This window comes from Mesoplodon densirostris, chromosome 6 (genome assembly GCF_025265405.1).
Source record: "Mesoplodon densirostris isolate mMesDen1 chromosome 6, mMesDen1 primary haplotype, whole genome shotgun sequence".
Lineage (NCBI taxonomy): Eukaryota > Metazoa > Chordata > Mammalia > Artiodactyla > Ziphiidae > Mesoplodon > Mesoplodon densirostris.
This window is the reverse complement of record NC_082666.1, coordinates 78,898,456-78,915,898: the sequence shown is the minus strand read 5'-3', so window position 1 is coordinate 78,915,898 and position 17,443 is coordinate 78,898,456. Positions and strand designations below refer to the sequence as shown.

The 17,443-nt window shown below is 38.8% G+C and overlaps 1 protein-coding gene across 4 annotated transcripts in view; it reads left to right on the top strand.

Moving 5' to 3' along the window:
- Positions 1-17,443, top strand: part of TRPM3 (transient receptor potential cation channel subfamily M member 3) — an 832,457-nt gene that overhangs the window by 517,681 nt on the left and 297,333 nt on the right. The gene's annotated exons all lie outside the window — the stretch shown is intronic.

Below are 17,443 nucleotides of genomic sequence, written 5' to 3'. Positions count from 1 at the left end.
TAGAATGAATAAATATCTGTAGAAGACCTGCAGACATGCAAAAATATAAGGACTGACTTCCTACTATTTAAACCTCTTAACAGCTTTATCAAAGTATAATTTACCTAACATTAAATTAATTCATTTTAAGTGGCTGTTTAATAATTTTTAGGAAATGTGCAGAACTGTGCAGTCAGCACACCAATTGAACTTCTTTTTGAGGCCTAATATTTTATTGTCCAAGTCAAACCTTAATAACATGATGCATCACACATGTGTGTGTGATTGAGGACAGGATTTGGAAAGATGGTATGTATTCATAATTGAGTCTCTTTTGCCAAGAACTGACTATAAAGGAATGTAGTTAATGCAAAGGGGAAAGGATGATTAGTTTTTAAGAGTTATATGTCAGAAAACATTTTTTCAATCCATGCATAGACATGTATCTTCTATGAGTTCTTCTTGTCAGATGGCAAATCCACTTCCTAAGAACTTCCTTTAGGCAAGGCCCTAGAGAGCCAGTGAGTTACCCTCTGCTTTCTCCATCTGATTCCCATAACCAGCTTATTGATCAAACTGGGCTTAGCAAGGTAGAAGTACAGAAATTATTTTTTTACTAAAATATATTAAACCAGTGGTACTCAACTAAGGATGATCCTCCACCCCATCTCAGGGAACATTTAACAGTGTCTCCAGTCATTATTGGCTCTCACAACAAGGGGGATGCTATTGACATCTAGTAGGTGGAGGTTAGGGATGCTACTAAACATCTCACATTGCACAGGATATTTCCCCCAGCCCCCCATACACACAACAAAGACTTATTCTGCCCAAACCATCAACAGTGCCAAGATTGAGACACCCTCCTGTAAACTCACTTCGTGCATCTGCTAGTCCCCACCATGGACAAAGTGTCAGGCAGGATACATATCTTCTCATCAGTCATTTTATGGTAATAAAAAGTCCTGTGGTCACTTTCAAGCACTTAAGGATTCACCCTAAGCAAATTATCAAATAATTCCAGTTTCATCTGGTCAAATATCAAAACTTAAAAGCTTATTTGGAGTGAACATTTTTCCCATGTAGTAGCTCAGGCCTGCTGGAAACCTGCAGCAGGAAAGGGACATGGTTAGAGGATTCTTCCCTCCTATCCTGCCTAGCTTTCTGGTCCCTGAGCTGCTGTTTCTGCACCCGTTAAAGTCCAGCCCAGGTGGCCAGGCAATTACATGCTAGTACAGTTGCAATTTGGCATCAGTGCTCTCTGATATAATGCTTGGACAATACAGACTTTTTCATTCATGGGATACTTTTGCTGTTTCTTTAGAGCATACTCTCCACCCCAACTTACCAAGGTCTTCTCCAACTCCTTTGTTTCAGACAGTGTCTTTCCTCCTCTGGCTGCCTACTTAAGATTCCCTGCTAGTATCTTGTTCTTCCACTGTTCATCCCTCTCCTGGGGGGTTTCACTCATCAATCCAGATGCTCTTCTGCAAGGAGATACCTTTTTAAGACACTCTCAGACCAGATCCCATTCATGGGGTCCAGAGTTGGTTCCCAAGTGTATTCGTTATCTACAGCTGTGTAACAAATTATCTTGGAACTTAGTTGTTTAAAACAATAGCACTTGTTATCTCACAGTTTCTGTGGTTCCAGAATCCAGGTATGACTTAGCTGATTTATCTGGCTCAGAGTCTCCCACAAAACCACAGTCAAGGTGTTGGCTGGGGCTGCTGTCTCATCTTAAAGCCTTATTGGGAAGGGAACCTCATCCAAGCTCTTTCAAGTAGTTGTTGGCAAGATTCAGTTTCATGCTGACTGTTGCACAAAGGCCACACTCAGTTCCTTGCCATATGGGTCTCACCTCATGGCTACTCACAACATGGCAGCTTGCTTCATCAGAGAAAGCAAGAGAGAAGAACCAGAGAGAGAAAAACAGAGCAAGAAGACATTTGCTCTACTAGTGTTTGAAACAGTCACTTTCTGTCCAGCCTTCCTTCTAAGAGACACTTACCAAACTCTCCTAGTGGGCTGCTCATTGACCCACTTGGATCTATCACTTGGCTAAGGAAAAAGCAACCTCCTTTTCCCAGTGGAGAATTGTCAAAGCACCTCAACACCCTCCCCACAAATATTTTGTTTCTTGGACTGTTTAATATTGATCTCCTACGTAGATTGTGAGAGTGGGAGGCCTGGATAATTGCTGACAGTACCAATCTGGAGCTTGCTTCTTTGCAAATGCCGTACTGATGAGCTAGCATTTTGCTATACAACGTGAGGGAAGTTGGCAATTATTTATAATTCAGCATTTAGAGCTCAGCAAAACTGAGGCAGGAAGTACTCACTTTTAATATCCTGCTACCTTTTAATCTAGAGGTAGAGAATAGAGAAGCAGATTATAAAATTTTATTTAAGTGCATTGTGGAAAACAGGATTTAAAATGAGAACTGTGATAAAACTGGAAGAGACAGACTAGAACATCTTGTATAGAAGAGTATAATCATTCGTTCAATTAATAATAAAATAGGCAAAGAATGATGAGGACACAGATGTAAGAGAAATGAATCTACTTGTTAATAGAAAATCAGTAGGGAAGGCAATCAAACATTTGGAAGAACTAAGAAAAGGTGATTTGGATCTGTGTTTGATGCCTGTTTTTCTCTTACAGCAACACTTCTCTGTCCACAGAGAATAGGAATATTGAACTAAGTGTGCAACCTGTATTTGAGGAGTCTGCTAAAAATGAATCCCTAGTATTGGTCTACAGCAAAATTTTCATCAGTTCAGGATGGAATAAGAAGTAAAGGGCCTCCCTGGTGGCGCAGTGGTTGAGAGGCCGCCTGCCGATGCAGGGGATACGGGTTCGTGCCCCGGTCTGGGAGGATCCCATATGCCGCGGAGCGGCTGGGCCCGTGAGCCATGGCCGCTGGGCCTGCGCTTCCGGAGCCTGTGCTCCGCAACGGGAGAGGCCACAACAGTGAGAGGCCCACATACCGCAAAAAGAAAAAAAAAAAGAAGTAAAGATGTTATAGTAAGCATTTCATATTTATTCAGTATAAATAAATATACTCTGGCATTTTTTATATTTGGGAATATAAATATTTCCTCTTATTTATGAAACTGTTGAGGGTAGATGTCTGATTATTTAGATTGGAGGTTTCATGTTTTTTACTCTTAACCTTCAGAGATTTTTTTTAATGGTGTATTTCATCACTTTTTTTGATATGAACAAATATGTAGTTTTAGGAAAATATAGAGAAGCCAAAATCAGCTGTTTTAGCTCCTTGTTAGAGTTTTGGCCAGAAGTTTGATAGAGGAGACTTAAAATTCCAAAATTATTGACATTTTAAAATGGTCTGTCATTTTCCATTATTTTTTGTTTCTATTCTATTACCACATTTCATTATTTCCATTATTCCTATTTCATTACCACCACATAAAACTAATAGACTTTTCAAAGCCCTGACCCCACTCACTAAATGATGAAACAAAATTTTAGTAAGCACCTACTATGTACAAGGCACATAGGCATTGTGAGGGCTACAAATAAGAACAGGGCACAGTTTTTGCCTTCAGGAAGCTTGTAGTCAATGGGGAAGAAAAGCTTTTATCCCAAGTTTATTGATTTCTCACCAACAAGAATTGAATTCTCTTATAACAGGTACTAGGAACGAAGTAATAAAAAAGACATGCTCCTTACCCTTCTTGAGTAATCACCAAATGATGAACATGGGATAATTTATTATCCACAGTAAATATCTTTGTCTATTATGTCAGTTCTTTTTTTAACCTTGGACTTGATGTGACAGATTAGAGAAAGCAAACTGTGTTCTTGAAGGTCAATTTAGTCAAACCTGGGGAGAGCCTGTTCTGTACTTTTGACCCCATTTACACAAAAATATCTGCATTATATATAAATAAATGCACACCAAGTTAGACCTTTACAACTAAATATCAGTCATGGACATACATAAATAAAAGATAAGGTAGAACATAAGTACTATAATAGGGAAATGAACAAAATGGCACAGGAGTGCAGAGAGGTGTAAGATTAATTCTGGCTGAGGAAAGTGATGAAAATAATTCTACTTGAGCTAGCCTTCAAGAAGCTAACAAACATACATATTGAGGTTTGGGTGGAGGGTAAGAGACCTTCCAGGCCACGACAGGGTTTGTCCCATGGTGAAGTCACTTGCCGAGGCCGGGCATGTTTCTAGAGCAGGGCTCAGTTTGACTGTGGCATCAGGTTCCTGAAGAAAAGTGACTGGTCAGGCTGGGAGAGCAGATTCCAACCTGATGATGGAGAGCCTTGGTTGCCATGCTGAGCAGTTCGAACTTGTTTCTTAGCAGATGAGTAGCTATTAAGGGATTTTTCACTGAGAATGTGATAACCTGGTGCTTTAGGAAAGTTACTCTTTTGGAAGGATAGGTTATAGGATGAGTTGGAAAAGGGGAAGGCAGTGGAGAGACAGACAGCTCCCTTGAGAAACTATTGTCAGCTCCTTTGAGAGACTATTGTAACCACCCAAGAAAGAGGCAATGAAGGCTCATATTTAATGAATAGCAATGGAAGTGGAAAGGAACAAAGACACTGAATAAATTGTGGATTGAATCTATAATACAGTTTTTAGGTTTTCTATAGAAAATGCTACATTAATTTGGGTAGAACAATATAAATCTGCTTCATATGAAAAACATGAGCATCATCTTACTGTACAACAATTATTACATATTTGTCACCATAATTTTTAAGTGGGGACCTCGGAAATTTATTTTTTAAACTCAAAACTGCCCAAATGAATAATCTGTACACCCAAAGCTGATTTTTCTCTCGAAACATTTGATTTTCTCTTTATCCAGTAGGTGCTCCTCTCTGAGCATCCCCCAAATGGCATCATTTTATGTTTGTACAATGCCCAAGCCAATGTGCTCCTTCATTAGCTCAAGACTAAGGGTTTTACTGCACTGATCTGTCTTTAAAATAAAGGGTTTCTATTTTATTCTGGGGATGAGGGATGGATGAAAACATATACAAGAAGGAAGAATCACAGGCTCATCCACATCTAAGTCCTAGAACAAAGCAAGTGACAGTCACTTAAATGCTTGAGTAGTGGTGGTCGGTTCCAACAAAATGGAATGAAGATTTCAAAACAAATGCAAGCCCCATTTAACTTGAAACAGAGGTGGTTTTGTAGATGTACCACTTTCTTCAAGACTAGAAATCATTAAAATATATTCTAGGGCTTCCCTGGTGGCGCAGTGGTTGAGAGTCCGCCTGCCGATGCAGGGGACTAGGGTTCGTGCCCCGATCCCGGAAGATCCCACATGCCGCGGAGCGGCTGGGCCCGCGAGCCATGGCCGCGGAGCCTGTGTGTCCGGAGCCTGTGCTCCGCAACGGGAGAGGCCACAGCAGTGAGAGGCCCGTGTACAGCAAAAAACAAACAAACAAAAAAAACAAAAAAAAATATATATATTCTAATGGCATTTCCTTTCTTGAGGGTCTAAATGTTTTTAAAATTACAAAGAAACATGTAAAGTCATTCTTACACACTTTTAAAAGCACAGTCATTATTTAGTTGTAACCGCAGCTTGATCCATGCCCTTTCATCACCACACTGCATGTGTCTATTCTGCTTCAGCATCTGTCTCTATAGGAAGTTTATTTTGACACCGCTTTTTTCTCATTATACCTCCAGTGACTCTAAGAGATACAGATTATGGTGTTTAGCAGCCATCATTAAAGACTGTGATCTAAGTTATTTTGCCCAGGGAACATGATGAGAAATCTGTAACTTTAGTTCTCTATTCTTTGACCTGGTCTTTCTCATGCGCAATAGAACATGTTGGTGCACTGGGGTCTAGGTGTGGTTGCTGGCCATCACATAGAGGAAAGCAAGAACTTGTAAGCTCGACATGTTTTATGTTTTTAAGACTGATAGACAAGTCAATATTTTACTCCTGGGAAATTTGGGAGAGACAATTAGATGTTCAGAATAACACAGAGACTTAGGAAATTAGATTTAAACCTAAAAGAGCCTAATTCATCCATTGGTCTAGTAACAGCCTGTTGTCTTTATGCTGGTACTACTGGATACCACAGATTCTACTCTAGAACAGTTAATAACTTTGTTTGTTTGTTTATTGACATATAGTTGATTTACAAAGTGTTAATTTTTGCTGTACAGCAAAGTGATTCAGTTATACATATGTATACATTCTTTTTTAAATATTGTTTTCCATTATGGTTTATCATAGGATATTGAATATAGTTCCCTGTGCTATACAGTAGGACCTTGTTGTTTATCCTTTCTATATATAATAGGTTACATCTGCAAACCCCAACCTCCCACTCCATCCCTCCCCCAGCCTTCTGCCTCTTGGCAACCACAAGCCTGTTCTGTGTCCGTGAGTCTGCTTCTGTTTCATAGCTAGGTTCATTTGTGTCACATGTTAGATTGCACATGTAAGTGATATCATATGGTATTTGTCTTTCCCTGTCTGGCTTACTTTACTTAGTATGATAATTTCTGGTCGCATCCATGTTGCTGCAAATGGCATTATTTCGTTCTTTTTATGAATGAATATTCCATTGTATATATGTACCACATGTTCTTTATCAATTCATCTGTTGATGGACATTTAGGTTGTTTCCATGTCTTGGTTATTGTAAATAGTGCTGCTATGAACATAGGGGTGCATGTATCTTTTTGCATTAGAGTTTTGTCTGAATATATGCCCAGGAGTGGGATTGCTGAATCATATGGTAGCTCTATTTTTAGTTTTCTGAGGAGCCTCCATACTGTTTTACATAGTGACTGTACCAACTTACATTCCCACCAACAGTGTAGGAGGGTTCCATTTTCTCCACATCCTTTCCAGCATTTATTATTTGTAGAGTTTTTAATGATGGCCATTCTGACCAGTGTGAGGTGGTACCTCATTGTTGTTTTGATTCATATTTCTCTAATAATTAGAGATGTTGAACATCTTTTCATGTGCTTATTGGCCATTTGTATTTCTTGTTTGGAGAAATATCTATTTAGGTCTGCTGCCCATTTTTCGATTGGGTTGTTTTTTTGTTATTGAGTTGTATGAGCTCTTTGTATATTTTGGAAATTAAGCCCTTGTCAGTTGTATCATTTGCAAATATTTTCTCCCATTCTGTAGGTTGTCTTTTCATTTTGTTTATGGTTTCCTTTGCTGTGCAAAAGCTTGTTAGTTTTATTAGGTCCCATTTGTTTATTTTTCTTTTTATACCTATTGCCTTGGGAGACTGACATAAGAAAACATTTGTACGATTTATGTCAGAGAATGTTTTGCCTAAGCTCTGTTCTAGGAATTTTATGGTGTCATGTCTTATGTTTAAGTCTTTAAGCCATTTTGAGTTTATTTTTTTTATATGGTGAGAGTGTGTATTATAATTAAATTGATTTACATGTGGCTGTCCGACTTTCCCAGCACCACTTGCTGAAGAGACTGTCTTTTTCCCATTGTATATTCTTGCCTCCTTTGTTGAAGATTAATTGACCATAGGTGTGTGGGTTTATTTCCAGGCTCTGTATTCTGTTCCATTGATCCATATGTCTGTTTTTGTGCTAGTGCTATGCTGTTTTGATCACTGTAGCTTTGTAGTATTGTCTGAAGTCTGAGAGAGTTATGCCTCCTGCTTTAGAATAGTTAATACTCTATAACACTAAGCTATTCATTTTTTAAAATCATTGATTATTTGTTATTTGTGTCTTTTTCTGCTATAGAAAATCATGGAAATTTTAGCAGTGGCTATTTTCCTCTACTCCTTTGAATTTGAATATTGTAAATAAATGTACATGAACTTGATGACCTTTTTTCCTACTTAATATCTCCCTCTAACCCACTCTCAGTGGTGTTAATGTGAAAAATGTGAAATCCAGGGGTGATCTTCACCAATCCAGGGAAAAGGAGGTCACTATACTCTGTACTAGTTATAGCACTGACTTTTGACCCCCAAAGACTTTTGACCTCAGAGAGTACAGTAAATCATTTCTACGTAAACCAAATAAGACTATTGGGACACCTCTGTGTACAGGTGAAGTTTATAGTTCATACCTCTGAAACATGTCTAAGAAACAGAGGCCTGGAAAACAAAACCAAATACGTGGAAGTGACTCATTCACAAATTTTGAAAAGGGAAAAAAATGGCTCTTTCTACCATTTTGTTTTGGGTTTGGCAATTTCACCATTGGGAGGGTAAACATATGCCTACTCTACATTTATAAGTTGCCCATCCAGCTTTTATTTTACAGGATGCCGTCTCATAAGCAGGATACCCATGTATATAAGTGGTTGCCTGGGATGGGATGGATTATAAAGGAAGAGAAGGAAACTTTGGGGAATGGTTAAGTGTATGTTATCATAATTATGGTAATGGTGTCCTGCTTGTATATATATGTCAAAACCCATTTCATATATGTGTAGTTTATTCAATGTCAATTGTATTGCAATTACTTTGTCTTTTCCCAAAGATTTGTTTATTTATTTATTTATTTATTTATGGCTGCTTCTGGTCTTAGCTGCGGTAACGGGATCTTTGCTGAGGCATGCTGGATCTTTCGTTGCGGCACACGGACTCTTTGTTGTGGTGCGTGGGCTTCTCTTTAGCAGTGGTGTGCTATTGCAATTACTTTGTAAACCTGAAAAATAGATTGAGAGAGAGAGAGAGGGAGAGAGAAACAGACGGAAAGAGAGACAGAGAAAGGCAAACCTAAAATACCTTGCATATAATGGGTGACTGCCGCAGAGTTGGTGCCCATTGCATTTCAGCTTGTTTTTCCTTCCCATTATTTATTGTTTTTTCCAGGCTTTCATTCCAAGTTTGCAATCTCAAACACTTGATAGGGGGCAATGTCCACATTTGTTTTGGCTTCCCATCAGCTGCTCCTTTCACTGAGCAGTATTTTCTAAATACTTCTGTTGATTTTCAGATAAGCAGCCCAAACATGTTTTTACATTTACTCTGCTGGGCTGCCCTGGTCTCTCCCCACTCTCTTCACCCACTATCTATTCTATCTGAGAAATTAGACTAAGAAATTCCAATTTGTTTTAGCTGTTTGAGGTTACTTTGCTTTATCAAGCCTGTTGAGGCAACTATTTAGAATTTCGTAGAACACCTTAGAATTGCTGTTTTTAATTCTTTAACAGGTACCAATGTTTTTTCCAAACATAATATTTTACCCATGAAAGAGTTGTTTTGTGGTTTTAACTTTGAGAAACTGTTTAACCTCTAGAAAACATTCTTAACTTTTAACATTTGGGATAAAAAATACTAAGTGAGAATTTAAAAGTTCTTGGAAAACTAAAAATTAATACAATGATTCTCAGGGAAGATTGCATTAATCCTTTTAAATATTTATTTGCCTCCTCTTCCTCTCTTTGACTTTTCCTGCCTATATTGGCCATAAAGATTGTCCTGACATCAACTTCTGATTGAGACAGTCATGGAGGAATCCACTTTGACTATTCTGACTCTATTCTAACTCTTCTCTTTGGTTAGACGTCATTCTGTTTCCTCAAGTCCAAGCCAACTCCTTTATTTTTATTTTTTTTGGTTGTACGTGGGCCTCTCACTGTTGTGGCCTCTCCTGTTGTGGAGCACAGGCTCTGGACGCGCAGGCTCAGCGGCCATGGCTCACGGGCCCAGCCGCTCCACGGCATGTGGGATCTTCCCTTTAGTAGTAGTTTATTCTTTTTCACTGCTGTATAGTATTTTGTAGTGCCAGCATGCCACAATTAATTTATCTGTTCTATAATTAATAGAAATTGGGGTTGTTTCCAGTTTAGGGCTATTATGAATAATGATACTGTATACATTGATTTATACATACCTTAGTGACCATATGTATGCATTTCTGTTGCTATTAGCCTAGAAATGGAATAGCTGGGTCATAGGGAATACATATATTCAACATTAGTAGAAATTCCAAGTAGTTATATCAATTTACACTCAAAATTGTAGCAATTTATACTCCACCCAGCATACAAGGGTTTCATTCTCATATCATCATCATCATCACTCTATTATTGTCCATCTTTTTACTTTTAGCCATAGGGTGGGAATGTACTGGTATTTCATTGTGGTTTTAATTTTCATTTTCCTAATGAAAAATGAGGTTGAATATATATTAATATTTATTGGCCATTTGGATATCTTCACAGGACTTCATCAAGTCCTTTGCCAACTTTCCTATTAGATTGTATATTGAACCCAATTTATATGCCCTCTACCCAGTTCACTCCTTCTAACCCCAACTTTTTGGGCCCTTAGCTACTTGATCAGTGGACAGCCCAAGCTGCCAGTGCTGTTGCTTTTTTTTCTTAACACCACAGGCTGCCTAAGGCTTCCCCAGAATAAGGGCTGGGCTTCTGCATGGCCTCCCTCATGCCCACCTTGCCTGGGGCTACAGCAATTCTGGTCCCCAATCCCAACCCTACCAAACTATGGAGGATCTGGCTTCTCCCACCACCTCCCTAGGGGTTCCTTAGAAAGGCCAAGTGAATTAATCTGGAAATATAAAAATTTGACAGTGAAAGACATGAGCTAGAAGGAAGCCAGCATGCAAATTCTTCTCCTTCCCTCCTTTCCATATACTCTAGGTATTTCTCTATGTCCTCTCTGGAAACTGAGCAATCAGCTAGGTTTTCTTATAAGGCTGTGGGGTAGCTAGGTATTTGCTTTCCCTTTTTCCCTGCCTCTCTTCCCTATTTTCCTTTACTCTTGCTGCCCTGGACTTTTAACCCCCCAGTAAAGCATTATCTTGTTTTTCCCTCAGGGTTGATTTTAGGGAAACTGGATTATTGATTTAAAAGAGTTTATATATGTAAACTTAATTGGTTATGTGTATTACAGATATCTTCTTCATTACGTGACTTCTTATAATGGAGTTTTTTGATAAACAGAAGTTCATATTTTCAGTGTATTATAATGAATCATTCTTTCTTGCTTGTGGTTTATGATCTATGTTCTAAGAAATCTTTGCTTACTCCAAAGATATAAAGGTACTTGACTGTCTTCTCAAAGCTTTATTTCACATTTCACATTTTTATCTACAATCCAGCTGAGATTGTCATTTGATGATGTGAGATCAGGGTATTTTTTTTCCCATATGGATATGTGGTTAACACAGCATCATTTATCCTTTATCTACTTCTCTGAGGTGTCATGTTGGTCATATATTAAGTGTCAACATATGTGAGGGTCTGTGTCTGGACCTCTGTTCTATTCCATTGGTCTATTTGTCTATGCTTGAGCCAGTACCACATTGCCTTAATTACTGTAACTTTATAATGAGTGTTCATATATGCTAGTGTGGATACTCCAAATTTGTTCTTCTTCTTCAAGCTTGTTTTGACTATTTGGAGCCCTGGGATTTTAATTGAAATCACATTGAATACAAATCAGCTTGGGGAGACTCAACATTTCCACAAGTTTGGATCATCCAGTCCAGGAACATGGAGTATCCCTCCATTTGTTTAGGTCTTTAATTTCTTTCAGTATTGTTGTGCTTGCTTCTATGGACTTCCCTTTTGTCCTGGACCTTGGCACCACAAGTCCTTGTTGCCTTCACAGCTTTCCAATGTCTTCAAAACTTGATGTATATTTTGTCCAGTTTATATAGTGGTTCTTGGTGGGAGTGTTGCCTGAAGTGAAACTGAAGTGAAACTCTCCCTATCTGTATTAAATAATTAAATATTATTTAATCTGTTGATTCTCATTATCTGTAATTATCTTCTGTAAAGTCACCAGGAACACTGAATTAGCAAATATGGGATCATTGCTCCTAGGGGAAATACAGTGTTAGGTTCTTATCCACTGTAACTGAATATATAAAATCCCCATCTAACCGTTTCTCAGCCTGGAGGATTCTTCCCCAAACTTCCAGAAACTCCCCCAAACTCTTCTGGCATTTACTTCCCTGAAATTTAACAAAGGGATGGCACTAGCTTCACCTGCCAGAGGTCACCAGCCCTCTTCACCTTTGATTTCCACCCTCTCCTCAGAGCCCAGGCCAAGTGAAGAATCATGCAGCTGGGCCCCTCACAGGCTCATGGCAGAAAATGAAACTATGTGTCATTCCCATTTTAAGATTTTCTTTTCTTTTGTACCTCTTCATCTCTTTTCTGTGATAGATGTAAACTCCAAAATCTTTGGCTACTACCTGGGATTCTTTGTATACAATAGGAAAGAGCTGCTGATTCACAAGACCTTTTCCCCTAAATATTATTACAGAAATAAATATTCAGAAAAAAAAGATCCTTTAAGTTATGAAGGAAGAACAAAGTCACAATTGTATTCTGTCTTCCTGTGAGCTGTTATTGTTAGTTTGTTTGTGATGAGAGAAGTCAGAGGATTCTCCAACAAAAAATGATTCCTTTATCAGAAGCCAGGTCCAGGAAGTAGAGGATGCTTTGTCTTGGTATTGATCATCCCTTGCGTATATTTATTAATCACAGAGATGACAAATGCTTATTCATTGCATTTTTAATGTCCAGATATTTATAAAATGTTGTAGCTTCTGTTTATGGCTAGAAATCTTGTTGGTCTATTTGCACAGTAGTATGTTACTCTTCCTAGTAATTAAATATACTTTATTGAGAGAAAATAGTATAATTACAGTTAAATAGAGGCCATTCCCTTCAGCTGGTTTTAATGACACTTAGTGAAAATTCCAACACAGGCATTTTGGTACCTTCTGCAAGATATTAAGAGTTGCTACTGGTCTGTAAACAAAGAGGAGAGGGACTTCTAATTTGTTTCGGAAATGTTGATTTAAACAAAGTTAAACAGCTTGTTTACTGCAGCACTTATGCTCTTTAATATGTCCACGTGTACTGGGCATCTCCAGAAGGAGATTACAGTGTACTGCAATCTTGAACATACTTAACTTCAGAACCACTTTAAGAGACAACTTGTGGGAAGAATGCTATGAAAGGCATAAATTTGAAAATACTACGCTAGAATATGACCTACATTATTTTTGTAGACTTAGAAATTCTAGTGGAGGAAAATGGATAATTAGTGATTGGCAGGAACCATGTCTATTTGTTATCGATGCTCTTGAGATGGCTTTTCAGGATTATTAGCACCTCCCCAGGATATCCTGAAACCTACCAAAACAATTGAGTTTTTGCTTACCTTCTTCATTAAACCACACTGTGAATGAAGCAGATGTTATGAGATTCAGGGATCATTACAAGGAAAGCTTCCCCAGCCATAAGAAAAATTTAAACTCTGGAATATAAGCAAAAGTTTTAGAAAAGCTACTTTCAAATTTTGTTAACCTCAAAAGAAGCCAATTGTCAATTAAAAGCTCTCCTCTAAGTCTTCTTTTAAAATGTCTTTAAATTAGCAAAACTTCATTTCAACACCTTTGAAGAGAAAATATTCTATTCGATTACCCTGTGAATATGTGTTTTCAAACTGAGTATGTGAAACCCAATTTAACCCTTCCTTGAGGGCTGTGTCATTTTGTGACATTTTGTGTTGAAAGGCATTGCTGCTCCAGGCCCATTAATATATGCTGGCCATTTACCCCATCCCTAGATGGGCCCAGGTTGCTCCGCTTTCTGAGATTACTTCTTATCTGCCTCTGAGTTCCTTCCTTCTTACCCCTCTTCCTCCTTCACATTCTTCCCTGGGCTGTTTCTGATCTGCTGGGCTTTTGGAAACCACAATATGTATTACACTTGTTGGTTTAAGTAGTAAATTAGAGAAGGTGGGCCCTTGAGCACCTAATTTGCACTCCGTTGATTAGAAAGAAGTAACTTTTCAGGAAACTTTCTTAGTTTTTTTTTTTTATCAAACATGTATTCAGCCAACAAATATTATTATGGCTTGGGACTGTGTTTTGGATGGTCAGGTTTGCCAGAAAAGCGAAGAATCTTTATATTTTTATTAATTAGTTTCAAAAATAAGCAAAAAAGAAAATATATGATAACTTCAAATCCTACATAATTCTGTATCTCAGAGAAAACATGTTCTCCTTGCTATTCTTTTTTTTTTTTTTTTTTTTTTTTGCGGTACGCGGTCCTCTCACTGCTGTGGCCTCTCCCATTGCGGAGCACAGGCTCCGGACGCGCAGGCCCAGGGGCCATGGCTCACAGGCCTAGCCGCTCCGCGGCATGTGGGATCTTCCCGGACCGGGGCACGAACCCGTGTCCCCTGCATCGGCAGGTGGACTCTCAACCACTGCGCCACCAGGGAAGCCCTCCTTGCTATTCTTGAGTATACACAATGGACTCTTAATTGAACAATATTTAAACAAATTCATTTATCACGTACCTCTTATATATGAAGAACCCTGCTATTTGCAAGCAATACAACCAAAACTGTGGCAAACTATAATAGATCCTTGCCCTAACTGTCTAGTAGTTTTAGCTAATAAACAATATTCTGTAGGTAGAGTTTACCTTAAATCACTCTTTACTATTTTATATGCGCCATTTTGCTTTTTCATTTTCTTCACGATAAATAAACAACAAAAAAAGTAAATGTCTTTCAGTTCCCTCGTTAAGGAAAAAAGTATGTTGATTCCTCATTGTGATCTCTTTCTTTTTGCCAAATTACGCCCCCCCCTTTTTTAATAGTACCCTTTTAATAGGAACACTTTTAACAGAGTACTTTAAGGGAAATTATCTTTTGGGGGAGGTGGATGAAGCCTCCATTCACACTTTACGAGGTCCAGAATGTTGGTGTAGGAGTGCCAACGTGGCACTTCCATATAATGGAGCTAATCCCCACACAAAATGTGTCAGTCATTTCACTGCGTATTAATGCCCCAGCTCTCATTTAAACAACCAGGAAAGCTCAGATCTTTGTTTTAAGTGCAAAACCCTGCTGATGCGCCAACTTTGTTCAGGCCTCCGGCACATTGTCTGTGCTTCATGACCTGGAAAAAGGACCCATTATATCTGAAAATGTTAACGTTTCAACACAGGAAAGGACAGTAAGGTACAAACCAACACGGAGTCATCTTTCCTTTGTACTGGATTTGGTTTCTGAATTCCTTCCTGGGAAAGAGTTCCGGCTGTAATTTTCCCCTGGCCAGCTACGTGGATAACATCTTCACGTCCCCCTCCACTTCCTTTCCTCTTTTACATTTACAGCAGGACACACTATGCTTGTATTACAGCCATCTTATGTGCTTGGGCAACCTCTGCCCAGACTGTAAACTGGAGGCTGGAACAAGGTTATGTCACTCTGCTATTTGTGCCATGACACCGTGAGCTCTTTCAAAAGGTTCTGTGACTTATTCTAATAACAGTCAAGCCAACAACTTTCTCTTCCCCTGAAACATCACTAGTGCAAGTCACAGGTACATATTTATTCACTTGCTCATTCATTCATCTCGAACTCTCAGCACCTAGTATAGTGCCTGGGGCTGAAAATGTCCTCAAAAACTGAATCAACGAGTGAATGGCCTGCGTTTTGCTCATTGTAACTTCTCTGGAAGAAGGAAGAAAGCAGCTGACATGATTCTTATTCAAATAATAGGTGAAAGATTGGAAGAAGAACTGAGCTAACTGTAACTTGTCTCATGCAGATGCAATGAATTTGTGACTTGTGCAGAATTTGAAATCTGTGTCCCTCCCTTATGCTCCCCGAGATTAAAATAAGTGGCCCACAGAGTAACAAAATAGATCTTAACCAGTTCCCATTCAGTCGTCAGCATTTATTGAATATGTACAGTATCAGGCACAAAAGAAATGAGGCATCCCAGATCTTGAGTGCAGTGAGGTCAAGCATAACCACAGCTTCGCAGAGTGTGAGGGATGTTGAGATGAAAGGGCATGCCTGAACTGGAGCTGGAGCCGCGACCAACCTTGCAAGATTCTGCTTATTTGCTCCTGAAACTTCTCTCATCCTGCCTTTGCTATGTGTTATTTGCTCGCCAGTGGGGTGAATTTGGTTTCTCATTAGCTATGGACATATTGGAGAGAAGCAGGCCTTGTAAAGGAGAATTACGTAAAAATTGCTATGTGTTGCTGGCTAGATATTCAATGTGGACCCTCACATTCTATGTGACTCCTCCCCTAACCACCAAAGAACAAGAATGTCAGAACAGGGCTTCCCTGGTGGCGCAGTGGTTGAGAGTCCGCCTGCCGATGCAGGGGACACGGGTTCGTGCCCCAGTCCGGGAAGATCCCACATGCCGCGGAGCGGCTGGGCCCGTGAGCCATGGCCACTGAGCCTGCGCATCCGGAGCCTGGGCTCCACAAGGGGAGAGGCCACAGCGGTGAGAGGCCCGCGAACGGCAAAAAAAAAAAGAATGTCAGAACATAAAGACTGCTTTGTGTGGCTATGGGTGTCTGCCCATGTCACCTTTCCTAATTCTACGACAAGCACAATAAATGACATTTAATAGAAACATAATTATGATGATGAACATCCTCAGCTGGTTTAAAATTTACAAATATATGCTCTCATGAACTTGCTTATAAATTGTTCTCTGGAGTCATTAATTAATAGTAACTTGGAAGTTAATAACTTAGAAACAAAACTCGCCTTCTTTTTGTTCTTCTGTGCCATTAAGTAACATTAAACCTTTGATGCTTCAAATGTTTTAACTTATCAAAGTCTAATAATTACTCACAGCTCCACATATTGCTGCTCCTCTCCTATTATAAACAACTAATTTTTTTTATTTTTAATGCTTAAATTTTATTTTCAGTTTGTTTGTTGAATTTATTTCTGGATATATAATAAAATTCCTAAGTAGTTCTTTTCACGGTATATTTCAAATTCCATAAAATGTTTTACCACCATGGACACAACATCTACCATATTGCTAACCGAAGTCAAATTTTTTAACCTACCTTGTTAAGGAAAAAAAAAAGCTGAATGTTACATCTTGATAATTTTATTCATACAAAGTAAACATGCCTCCTCTTCATATTACTTGATGGTGTTTGGAGCTGCCTCAAGGGGGTTTTCTCTCTAAGGACTGACTCTGTAGTATCTGGAAATGCTTATGGGGTCATTAATGAATGTGCCCTTTGAGCTCAGTGATCAAGGGTGTTTCCTTTGGTTTTAATTTGTGTTACTATATCCACACTCATAACAATTGTGTAGGTCATTATATTATGCATTTTTACCTAATTCCTGGTTACATTTTAGGTCTCCACCCTTATTTTTCTTTCTTTTTTCATGCCACTTTTATTTTAGTCTATCCTGTCCCTTGTGGAACAAGAAAGTATGTAAATAGTACTGAAACAAAGGACAGTTAAGGCAAACCAATCAGTGATTTCTGTTGAACACAAATGGGGGAAAAGTTGTCCTCTACTTCTCCCTGAGAATATCATAGAAAGTAATTTTAAAAGCTCTTTATAAACTTCAAAGACATAAGTATTCATAGAGTCTCTGGCCCAGAAGGGAAACCTCCCTTATGAAAGTAGCGTGGTTGCCTGCCTGTGAGGCCAGACACAGATTCTTCCT